Source organism: Cyprinus carpio, chromosome B14 (assembly GCF_018340385.1).
Source record: "Cyprinus carpio isolate SPL01 chromosome B14, ASM1834038v1, whole genome shotgun sequence".
NCBI lineage: Eukaryota > Metazoa > Chordata > Actinopteri > Cypriniformes > Cyprinidae > Cyprinus > Cyprinus carpio.
The window spans coordinates 22,759,569-22,772,453 of NC_056610.1; the positions used below are offsets into that span (position 1 = coordinate 22,759,569).

General features: G+C 37.0%; 1 protein-coding gene across 3 annotated transcripts in view; it reads left to right on the top strand.

Moving 5' to 3' along the window:
- Nucleotides 1–12,885, top strand: part of LOC109112073 (protein FAM13B-like) — a 51,630-nt gene that overhangs the window by 842 nt on the left and 37,903 nt on the right. For all 3 annotated transcript variants that reach the window (XM_042738625.1, XM_042738627.1, XM_042738626.1), the window contains exon 2: nt 8,769–8,927. The gene's annotated coding sequence lies outside the window, so the exon portion shown is untranslated. The remainder of the gene's footprint in view (nt 1–8,768; nt 8,928–12,885) is intronic.

The window sequence follows — 12,885 nt, forward strand, 5'->3', positions numbered from 1 at the left end:
GTTTCTGGAACAGCAGCTGAGGGGGATTGTGCTGTTTAATAATAGATTAATTATTTAAATGATTTGACCTTGTTTTATTTTTAAATGTATAAACAGATATTTTTAATGCTTCATTAGTCATTTAATTAATTAAATATTTAGCTTATCAAGTTTTTTTTTTTACTAATTTAATTTAACTTTTTTGTTAAGTCTTTAATTAGGTTTCTTTTTTAATATTTTTTTCTGTACATTTCTTTCTTTTAATGTATTTTGTTTATTATTTATCTGTTCATGTTCATCAAATTCTCATTATTTTTATTAAAATCATATTTTTTATAAAATGTGCACTGTTTTTCTCTGAATAGTCATACAGACCACCTTTGACCCCAGTTCAGAAACCCCTGGAGTAGACTATATACTGTGTGTACATTGTGAAAAATAAACAGCTGTTATTTGCCTTTGCATGCCCTTTTCAATGGTGGTGTCCTTCACAACATCAGAAAGTTCAAGGAAATTCATAAAATCCTGAAAAAGCCATGGACATTTCTAGTTTTTTTTTATCTGTGTCCAATATATTAAGCCAGCTAGAAATGTCTCATGTGAAATTCATTTTCTTGTAATAACAAAAAAATGGAAAATGCATGATGATTACATAAAAGAGAAGTCATAGAAATTCAGGTAATGCTGTGCTTAAAGACAATGCAAGATCTTGACCTTGTAAGCCAAATACATTTTTCCATGCGTACGTGAGTGATCGGAGAAAAGTCATTGACTGTAGTCCACTCCTGTTGAAAACGAGACAAACTCTTGCTTTTTTGGGGCTGCTCGTAGGCTTCCCAAAACAGAAAAGTGGTTACTAGGATGGCTATCATTGGGTTTTTAGCTGCTGTATGCATGGATATGGAGATAAGGCCTTTAAAACCAGCTGAACGTGTCTTGTTCAGATTACAGCTAAACCCAGCTGTCCTTGAGGAGATTTCAGCGCGGCTGCTCGGCTCTTTTCTGTGACAGACTAGACTCTCTTTAGATTCATCCAACCGCCTGTCATGAAAACAGTTGGAGCACCATATGGGTTGAGAGCTAGATTACGGATAACTGCTTTCATTTGTAACGCCGGTTCTCTGTTGTAAATAATTGTGCTCTAATGGTTCACTGTGCAAGACAGCAGAATCATCATGCTTGCGATCAGATCTTGAACATTGAACTGAGCAATTATTGCTCATAGTGAGCACAGTCATGTGATGAGCTGCTTTTAATTTTTTTTTTGAGATAGCGAAAGTGAAAGCTTCCTGTCGGTTCTGTTAAGGATATGATTTTATTTCGGGTGGGATTCGTGGCCAAAGAATTAGCTCAGAGCGAAATCTCACAGCAATTCTGTGAGGGAATAAACCATCGAAACTACATCAGCTGGCAGTCATCCTGAAGAGGCATTTGCATTTTGTAAATTAGCCTGATACTTGCGTCCTATTCCTGTCAAATGGACCCCAGCTTTTAGTGTGTGTTGCATAATAGTCATCCGCAGTGGTGTGCCCACTTCATTTGTGTTACTCAATATTTGCAAATTTAGACAACAGAAAGCTTATTCAAATGTAAATCGCAGCGACAAACATTTGCGTTAAGCAAATCTACACAAAACCTTTTCTTGGTGTGTTTGTCAGTGTCATGCTCATTAAACTTGAAAAATAAAAATATAGCAGACATGCATTGGAAGAGAAACCTGAGTCATATCCAGAGACCAGAATATCATACAGACTTAGAGATGGGCTCTTCTGAGTTTAGTAAAACTCTAGGATCAGCCACACAGAGCATTGTGTGAGCAATGGCAAGCAACACTTACTGTTTACTCCGGTGATTTTAGTTTTGTTTTGGTAACGCATCTCCAGTGGGGTACAGCTTTTTTTCCGGTAAATTCCTTTAGAGGTCATGTGTGAACAGGACCATTTTTAGAAAGAATGCTAAGTCAGTGCTGTTGAACTGTCAGGGATAAAAAAAAGTGTGAATGATGATGCCTGTCACTTAGAAATCAAAATATTTTGTCAAATTTGACATCCGGGCAAATGGGGAAAGTGGCACAGCGTTTCAAGGTCAGTTCACATTATTGATGTCATAGAGTTGACTGGTGTTTTCGTGCTGATGTGTGCATGCTGTCTGTTAAAGATGAAAGCCACTGTATGTGTGAACAGCAGATATGATGATTAAAAAAAGCTGTAGTTGCTCATTTTATCCCTTAAAATTCTCTTTGATCATCAAAATGACATATTTCCAGTGAAAATTATTTCTTTATGTGTAGCCTTTCAAAGCGTACTCCATTCAAGGTCCCCCGTGTATGCGTAAAAACCGAAATATACTTTGACCTTTACCTAATTTACTATATATACAAAATCATGAATATGCAAAGTAGTCAGGTCCCCACTTAATTACACCATCTTCAGGGCTCCAGACTAACTTTTTTTCTTAGGTGCACCCAAATTTTCGACCGCATTGCATTTAACACCGCAGTTTTACAAGTTCACTTTTTTTTTTTAATCGCTGTCCATACAAGCAATATTGACTTGTAAATGATTAACTAACAATCTGGTCAACATAAAGTTCTTTATTTGAAGCACAATTCTACAAGAAAGCTAACTTACTGAAAAAGTGTTGGTGCTTAAAGTGCTTCACTGAGCTGAAATTTAAACTTAAAACATCTCGAGATAAATGAAATAAAGAGAAAATCTAAATTAAGTGTTTTAAGGGCTTCAAACTGAACATCTCATGGCTCAGTGTCTTATGGACTATCCTCCATTGCAGTCACATGCCCCTCGGATAGCCAGCTCCTGTAGTTTGGCCTTCTTGATCTTTGGCCTGGTCTAAACCAACTGGCCCCATCTCTCTAGCATCAAAATGTTCCAGACTTGGCACCTCTACACTGATTCTGATCAGATCTTCACTGTGTCTGAATGAAGGAATGCTCTAGTGTCTGATCTGAACAGCTAAACAGTCCCTAAACAGCTTATAATATTGTCTCAGCTATTAAAATAGTTCAGTTTGTATGTAATAGCAAAGTGATTATATTTAATTTGGTTTTTTTTTTTTTTTTTTATTAAGTTAATTTAGAAAAAACGTTTGGAGCATTTATTGTTTGTTAAATATGTTTTAGTTTTTTTTAAAGTAACGACCAAGCGGCCAGCGTTAGACGGTGAGCCTATGTTTGATCAAGTTAGCCTTCTCAAATCATCACGACTCGCCTAAAATAAAATCTATAGATATAAAACAGTTCAAGCATATAACGATGTTTAAATGTTAGACCCAGATAAATGTGCGTTATCCAATAGTTTGTGCGGAGACGCTTCAGGACATGGAGACGCCAGCGTGATCACTTGCATTTTTATTCGGTAGATACACCATCATTTTTGCACATAAAGGTAAGAGTAATACATCGTTTGTAACTGCATTCGTAAAAGGGTCTTTTATTTGTGTGCACTCACAATCTCAACAAAACGTTGTGCTTTTATAAAATAAAGAAAACAAGCACGATGCGCTTTCTGCGTCTCGTCTTTAACAGGAGCGCTTCACAAAAATGAACCGAAACTCAGTGAAAACATGCCTCACAGACATGATAAATATATCTATAGAAAGCTTTAAATGATTACTTAACGAAATAAAACAATTAATTCAGCTATGCATGTTTAAAATAGAAACTGCTTCTAAAGAGGAAAAGCAAATTATACAGAGTCATCTGCAAGTCTATAATTGCTCTCTACATGTTACAGTTATTAATATCATTAGCCTTTGGCTTCCAATATTATACAAACCCTGTTCCTGTTCACCATCTCAAAAATCTATAGGTAGAAATGCTTTGCCAATGATATGAAAAGTTGACTGGTTGATTGGTTACATGTTTGTGACAGCAGGAAACGGGCTCAATTTTCAGACTTTTTTTTTAAGATTTATTTTTGGCATTTTTGCCTTTATGATAGGACAGCCTTGTGGTACATAATACAAAACACTGTCTTCTTCACAATTCAAAGGGGTCTAAATAGAGTCAGTAGATTTAAATAAATGCAAAAAAAGGACTCTTTGCAATTCAATATGCAAATGTTTCAGTAGATCATCACTGCTGGTTCAAAACAAAGTTTGAATGGAGGCTGTTTGTTATGAGATTATATACTGTATGTATATATATATATACATATATATGGACACATTCCAAATCAGATTAGCGTCTCTTCACAACTTGAAAGCATAACAACTAAACTCAAATGAAAACGGATGAACTAGAGAATTGTGGATTTGTGGTGCTATTTGAGACATCACTGATCATTTAATGTTTCTATTAAAAAAATAACAATAATGCTAATAAAGTTACTAAGTTACTACATACTAAAGTTTTATTCCGTTATTGTTTCTCATGTGGTTGTCTAAAAAAAATTAGCATGGAACCACAGTGATACAAGTCATGATTTCCCACGGCGGTTTTATTAATGTTGGAGGAGCGAGTGTTTTAATACTACGAAGCCGCTGCTCATGTGGTCAGTCATGTATTCATATTTAAATCAATAATAGGAAAATAATATCTTGTTTGTACTTTGATATTATTTTCAGACTGAAAAATCAGTTTTGACTGTAATTTACAGAGTTTGATGTGTGGAAGTTTCCACTGAGTTCATTCGTGTCTTATAAATACTGCTGCATTTATTCTGTATCTCTATGTCTCTAAGGTCACGAGCAAAGACAGGCGTAGACTTAATGAAGTTGTAGTCTTAAGCAGTTAATCTGCGCTCTGACCCCCGCTGCACTTTCTCCGGGACCCTTCAGAACGTTATCAGCAGCTGATTAACTAAATTTGCGGTTTCTCTTGTTTCCATCCTAATGGTGAGAGCTGCGTTCAGTGTTGCCAGGGACCACCGCACTGCCAGACTGGCATTTTACTTCACGCTTGAGCATCCAGTGGTTTAGTATAACATTTGGAAATTTCCATTCCCTGCAGAGCTGAGTAGGAGACTCTTAATCAATAATGTCAAAGTCAAAGACGAGCTCAAGTTGTTCTTTTAAGTGTCAGGACTCATCACTTGTGTTTGCTGCTGGATATTTATGAATAATTCATACTTGTCCTGCTTTGATTAATTGATTTATTTGTGGATCTGATCTTATCTTTGATGGTCAGGCTTTGTTCTTGAATGGCTTTTTTTTTTAAGTCACATGACGACTCTCCAGCTTCTGCACAACATGGGAAACTTTCTGTTTCTCATATGCGACCCATGATATATGACTCTTTGTGACAAAGGACCTCAGCCTTTCCTTTTTGTCTGTTTATCCTGTTATGCTTCTTATTATTAAGTTACTTTATCCCACATACTGAAACCCTATTCTGATAATTGCACAAGACACAGGTTAGGCTCTTTCATTCCGCTGAGACCTGTTCAACACCATATATATTTTCATATGTTAAGACGGCTATAGTATAGCCTGGTGTTTGAGTGAGCTTATGTTTTGCATAAATGCAGTGCTGCATCAGAGTCAGTTTGCCGTTGTCATGGCACTCAGCACGCATGTTGTTTTCTGTCTGGAATCAATACATAATGCAACACCATCTTTGCAGTTTAAAGTAGTCTATAGATGCTTAAATAGTCAGCAGATTCAAATAAATGGACCCGTTGCAATTCAAAATGCAAATATTTCAATAGATCATCACTGCTGGTTCAAAACAAACTTTGAATAGATACTGTGTGTCATTTCAGGCTAGTTTATACATGTATCTGATTATATCTGTTATATGTATATCTGGACACATTCCAAATCAGGTTAGCATCTCCTCACAAAGTAATTTGAAAGCATAACAATTAGGCTAAACTACAATGAATGAAAATGTATGAACTTAATGAATTATGGATTTGTGGTGGTGTTTGAGACATCACTGGTCATTTAATGTTTCTATAAAAAAAGAACTAACAGTAATACTAATGAAATGGGAATTATACTAGAGCTCTATTCAGACAGTTATTGTTTTTCATGTGGACGTGTAAAAATAAATTTGCATGGACCCGCCGACGGAGATTTTATTTACATTGGACAAGCGAGTTCTGTAATCCTACAAACCCGCTGCTCATGTGGTCAGTCATGTGACTCGTATTTAAATTAATAATAGGAAAATAATATCATGTTTATACTTGATATTAATATTTTATCTGGAAATTTGGCATGCTATGGTTAAATGGTTTTCTGTCATGCATTTTATCTCAAAGTGATGGATGTCATGGAAAAAGTGGAAATTAGTAGAAATAAAGTAATGCAAACTCCTATTTACATAAGGTTAAAATTTGACTAAACTACTTGTACGACTAGTAAATGATTATTTGTGCAATCCCTAATTTATATAAACACAATATAATAAAAAAACGATTGAAAACCATAATAATGGCCCATTTCAAAAGTTTACATGATTTTTGTTCTCTTTTTTTCCCCCTAACAGATCCCGCTCACTAATGGAGAAGGGACATAATGTTATTCTAGTAAACAATTTCCCACATTTTAATAATAAAAAGGTCCATATTTGAAGTGCGTGCACATTAACTCAAAGCTTTTGGAATTATCCCCTCTTGCAAACTCAGAGATGTGGAAACGGACAGCAGTTAAATGACCAATTAACCTTGGAGTTTGTCTAAAAACAGCAGGTAATTTGGCCAGGAATTTTTACGCAGGTAGTGGGAGAAAAACACGGACATTCTGGATTCAAACGGCAGTAAAATCACTGTGTAGCCCCTGCAGATGGTTAATGCAATCAAAATCAATTTCTGGTAAAATCTAACAATTTATTAGCCAATGGCCAATGAGTCAGTGACAGACATTATTTAGTCACCCGATGCAAAATATACGATTTTGATCATATCGCCCATTCCTACTAATAATGACAGACATTATTTAGTCACCTGGCGCAAAATATAGTCACGTGAGTGATTTACTCGTAGTGTAGAAGTTTGAGGTGAATTAATTACAATTATGAGGGAGAAAAATACAAAGTAGAGACATTTCAGTGCAGTGCTGCCTCGTGAGACAATAAAAATTATTATCAAGAGTTTTTACTACTAGTGCCATAAAGTGTTATATCAGATTTTGAAGTGTTGCTTTCATCCCAGTTCCCCTGATTACCTGTTACTGCCTGTTACCTGATTACCAGATACCACCTGCAATAAAGTGCTTTGCTTTGCCTGAATTACAGGGAGAATGCTCAGCTCTAGTCTTAACCTTGTGCACCTTTTAATTGCATACCTCCTAAGACATCCCTAAAGATAGCTGGAGTTATGAATTAATGATTGGCGTTTGAGATTTGGCCTGTGTGCTGTCAGTGGGCTGATAATCTCCTTGTTAGGTTATCTTTAGGACACTGTTGTTCCAGGGAATGTTCTGGAATGTTTGCAGCCGCTCTTTGTGTATCTATCGCATGCTTTTCTGTGACTGCATCTACAAACTCACCAAGTAACTATAGCAAGACAACTTAGCTTTGCAAACATCACGTCACGTCAAGGAGATGCGGAGAGATTTGCCTGCAGAAAATTCCCTTTATGTGTCCTCCAGAGCTCTGAGGAATGAGCCAAGGTCTTACTGTGCTCTCTGCTAACTGTCTCAGCGCCGAGCCGCTTTTAGCTTCTCTAACAATGCCGAACATTGTGAGTGAAAGGTCATCGTGTGTGATATGTGGCATTAGAAGCATATCTACTCTCAATTGTCTGCAGATTATAACATCTGCTGTTAGGGGTCAGTTCCCACATCGTTCCTATTCATTTTCGGGACATTTTGTTCCTGTTCCACATGGAGTCGGATAGTTAGTCGTGCCTTAAAGAGGTCTGTAATTTGGCACTGTGCTCTTAACATCTTAAAAAGTCATTCGTGTAAATGATAGTACGCTACAGGTAATGGAGTAGATCTAATGAACTGTAACATTGTGTATACATTTCAGAGAAAAGGTCCATCCTGGAAGACACTTGGAAAAGTGCCATTCAAAAAAAAAGAAAGAAAGAAGTACAATTTCTATTTGAGTTATTTTGAACTTACTATTCATCAAAGAATCCTGGAGGAAAAAATGCATTAGTTTTCACAAAAATATTAAGCAGCTCAACTCTTTTCATCATTGTTGATAATCAGAATTTTTTATTTATTTATTTTTTCCTTGAGTAAATGAGAATATTTTAATTATTTCTGATGATCATATGACACTGAAGACTGGAGTAATAATGCTGAAAATTCAGCTTTGCATCACAGAAATAAATTACATTTTACAATATATTCAAATAGAAAACAGTTGCTCTAAATTGTAATAATATGCTGTTTTACTGTATTTTTTGATCAAATAAATGCAGCTTTGGTGAGCATAAGAGACTCCCTTAAGAAACATTAACAAATCTTACAACCCAGAACTTTTAAACGGTAGGTTTCTCATGTTTTTGGAATTCTGATTTCCTTGTTTAGAGTCTTGGATCACTTTTATTAACATTCCTTTTCCAAGAAAAATGAAAGTGAAGCATCAAGGCTTTCAGTTGCACGATTGGAAACCTTGTTTGGATTAAAATTCCACTTAGTATTAAATGCGGTTCATGTGATGCCATATGCAGCAGGGCGAGCAGATTGCCTGCCGTTTTTCTTCCTAATTGAGATTTAAACTTAACCAGCTACGTTTTTCAGACCACAGATGTTCATAAGTGGATAAGTGGTTTGTAAATTTGCCCCAGCTAATATTTAATCAGAAAGTTTATTATCCGTTTTGATGCATTTGCTGATGCTGCTCTTCTCTCTGTGTGTTTTATTTCCTCCAGCTTATCCACTAAAGTCCTGAACAGGATTTGCGGTCCGTCAATGAGGAACTACAGGCTCATCTTCTGCCACAACCTAAAGCAGCCATAGATGAACAATTCGTTTACTACTAGTGAGTGGAGCAGGAGATAAAGTGAACTTCTGGGCATTTCTACAACAAGGTAAGCTCTGCTGTGACGAAAAAATCAATTCATATTGCAATCGTACTTGCTGAGATGAGATGCGTGAGACCAGCTGGTGTGGCCATTGAAGACATCAGGTGTCCAGACAGATCAAGTTTAGATTGTGTGTACATTTATGATCATGCCAAACACTAATCAGATGCAGCTTGTTCGCTGTGTTTATGATGGAATTTGCATGTTGAAGAAGAATCGCAGCCACCTGCTACCATCAACCAAATCGGCGTGCCACATCTGACGGCTGTGCGATCCTTGCACATGACAGTCGCTCCACTCATTTAAGCTCTCCTCATCTCACACGATAAGAACCGCCGCTTCAGAGATGGGAGAGGTCCCGCTCCAATTTTCTGCTTGTTTTGTTCTTGTTGTCCGGAGTTTGTCGTTTGAGCTCACGCCCCACCCTTGATAGCATGTTTGTACAGAGCCGGCCGATGTGACCTTGCTCTGGGCATCTCTGTGTGCAGACCAGAGGTGGAAAGAGTACTGAAAATTTGTACTCAAGTACAAGTACAAGTAGTTGCTAAAATAATACTCAATTACAAGTAAAAGTACTGGTGTTAAAAATCTACTTAAGTAAAAGTACAAAGTACCCCTCTCAAAAACTACTCGAGTACTAATTACTTTTTAGCCGGTGATATTTATTGAATTAACATCAAATCCATTGAATCAAATCAGAAATATGAATGGATCAAACACAGGCAATTTGTGTTTTATACACGTATAACACGTATAAGCCCAGTAATGTTCTGAATGTTAAATTATTTTTAAACATGTATAAACATATGAACTTTTAACTGCAGAGCTTCATGAGAAACTTAATTAAAAACTTCAAGAACCCTTCAAAATCAACCTAAGCAAGCAAAAACCCTTTCAAACTCAACTAACACATTCATACAGAGTCTATCCGGCTTCGTTTGGATGTGAAAAGTAGTAGACCTGCACAGCTAAAAAGCCGCTCACATGCAGCAGAGGCAGGCAGAGCTGTGTTTAACTTCAGAGACAGCTTCTTGATTGCTGGGAAGGAATGAAGCAGCTCCATGTTGTCCGAGGCACATGCAAGGTAACCATCAAGCTCAAATGGACTTGGCAACGTTTTGGAGAGTGGTCTGGAGAAGAAATCTTCATCATCAGATGACTCTCTTTGAAGTTCACCCTCATTCTTTGAAGTTTCAAGATGTTGTTTCAAGTATGTCAAGGCTGTAATTTGAAAAAAATTATTTAAATTTATGGGAGAATTTTTGTAAACCCACACTTAAATTATCTAAATCACTTTTATACTTTAATAACAACATTTTAGGCCTGCCATGACAGATATGTTATAAAAGTATGCATGCTTATACAGGTGTGCAGTTAAAGACACAAATGAGATCATATAAATTTGAAATTACCAGCTTCTATAACATCTGCTCTGTCAGTCCAGGAGGTCTTGAACTTGGGTAAGAGGACTGCAGCAGCAGCCAATTCTGGATCCTCCATCATCTGTCCAAAACGCTTATGCAGGCCATTTTGCAGGGCTCTGATGAGTGGTGTACAGGTCTTGCTTGATATCTCTAGTCTGTTGGGTTTGGATAGAAGCTGTTGGATCACTGGCAGTAGCCACTCCATATAGACACTGGACTCTGACTGGAGGATGTTAGTAGCTTTCAGCAGTGGCTTCATGGTGATACAATACTCCCGGAGGAATGCAACTTCTGCAGGACTTAACCTGGAAGATAAAACATGTTTATAACAAACAACTAAGCCACATCATGACTATAGGGAAAGACTGCATTCATGGTAACTAATATTACTCACATTTTCACCTTGAGTTCGTCACATACACCCCTAATGGAATCTTCACCTTTCTCATCAATGATGCGTATAATTCTTTCAGTGGCAAGACAGGTGGAATTCCAACGTGTTGCATTGGGGCGAATGATCTGTAGCCCACACTTGTCCTCTACCACTTCACTAGCCAAATGAGATCGCCCAGTTTTGTTCCAAATGGCCTGGCATTTTGTAAATGTTGCACGAAAAAGCCTCTTGTAGGTGTCATTCATGGCCTCTGCAAGGGAAGCATCAGTTGTTGCCACAAGATTTAGCAAGTGACATGCACATCGTTGATGAGGGGTTAGTTGATATTCCATACCAGAGTCTTCATCAAGGATTGTACTTGCATCATGATACTCAATATGGTCACTTGCGTCAAGAGCATCCATGTCTTCTTCATCGTCATCTACATCTGCATCTTTCTGCATTCCGAACACATGGAAAGCTTTGAGGAAGTTGGATCCACTATCGGTTGTGGTCCTTACTACTTTGTCTCTAATCTTGTATTGACAATGGACATCATCAAGAGCACCAGCAATCACGTCAAATGTGTGAGACCCCCTTAATCTTTTGCATGCTAGTGCTGCAGATCTTCTTTCTAAGGTCTCCTCATTAATCCAGTGGCAAGTTACACCAAGGTAACTTTTCTGATGAGCTGACCAACAATCTGTGGTGGTTGCAACAAATTTGGCTTTACCCAATTCTGCAATCAAAGTCTTCTTCATGTCGTCAGCAGCATCACAGATTCTGGTACGGACGGTGGATCTGGAGATGACTTTGGCTTGAGGTTGCAGTGTGGTAATCAATTCTTTGAAAGCTGGCTGTTCTACCACTGTAAATGGCTGTACACTTTCACATATAAAATTGATGATTAGCTTGTCAACAGTTGTTTGAGGGACACGTTTGCTTGCAGCTGCCAACATCACATCTGGTAACTTGGCTTGCTTACTTGATGAGAGCTTGTTTGGTGTGGCTGTGGTCTTACGTTGACTACGTGCTGCTGCTGTCACAATGTCATTGTACTGATCAATCTTTGATGGATGTTTCCTCTGAAAAGATAAAGGAAGTATACAAAGGAAATTATATTACTTCATATCATTTCTTCATATAATTTTTATGGGAATCAAGTTATAAAAATGGTCTATTATTATTATTATTATTATTAATGAATTATGATGCAACAGAAATAAGCTTGTTGGTTTTTTTTTATTTATAAACAATTTTTTAAAAATATTTTTTTTTTACATTTAAAAAAAAGCTGACTTGACAAGAAAGCTTTCCAAAAGTACCCTACTAATATTTCAAAAGTTATCAGCATTTAGCACTGACACATGCGCAATCTAGACAGGCTGTCAATCAGTGCAGTTACACTGTTATGCAAGTGGGTCGCGGCAAGAGACTGTTTTTGTATTAAAGAGTCATTATTAGACCGTTTATTATAAGCATAAAACACGGATTCAAAAAATGAATTAAACAATTTGTTGACAATAACATAAAATTTAAACTTTGACCGCCACTTTAAAATGCTAAATCTTTTTTCACGGTCTATGTGCTCGTCACCTATAACGCTGAAGCTCATGTTTCAAGTGATGTTTTTTAGTCAAATTATCGTGAGGTCTACCCAACATTAAAAACGAAAACAACTATCACATAAATATAGGTATAAGTCTTCTTACCATAATGTGTTTTTTGAGATTAGAGGCTGAAGTCCTGTAAGCTGAAAATCACTGCAGATGGCAAACAAAGTTTGCATTGCATTTGCACGCTGGTCTCCTTTCCTTCCTCTGTATGTGAACAGCTCCTCCAGGTGCGGCCATGGGCACTCATCATCATCCGGTATTTCTTCGGAATTTTCAATGAATTCAGCGTCTCGAATTTCCATGTCCATAACGCCAAAGATATACTTTCTTTGATAACACTAAAATACACCTTCACAGTGAAGGGACGTGCGAGGACGAATGGATCTCCAAAAACCGGCTTTTTTTCCCGGTCCAAATACAAGGGTTTTTATTGGCCCGCCCACGATCAGTTATTTCTATTGGATATCCAAATACTGGTCAAATATTTGAATATTAATTTAATTCAAATTGTACAAGTACTTAGTAACGAATGTGATTTTTAAAGTAGCGAA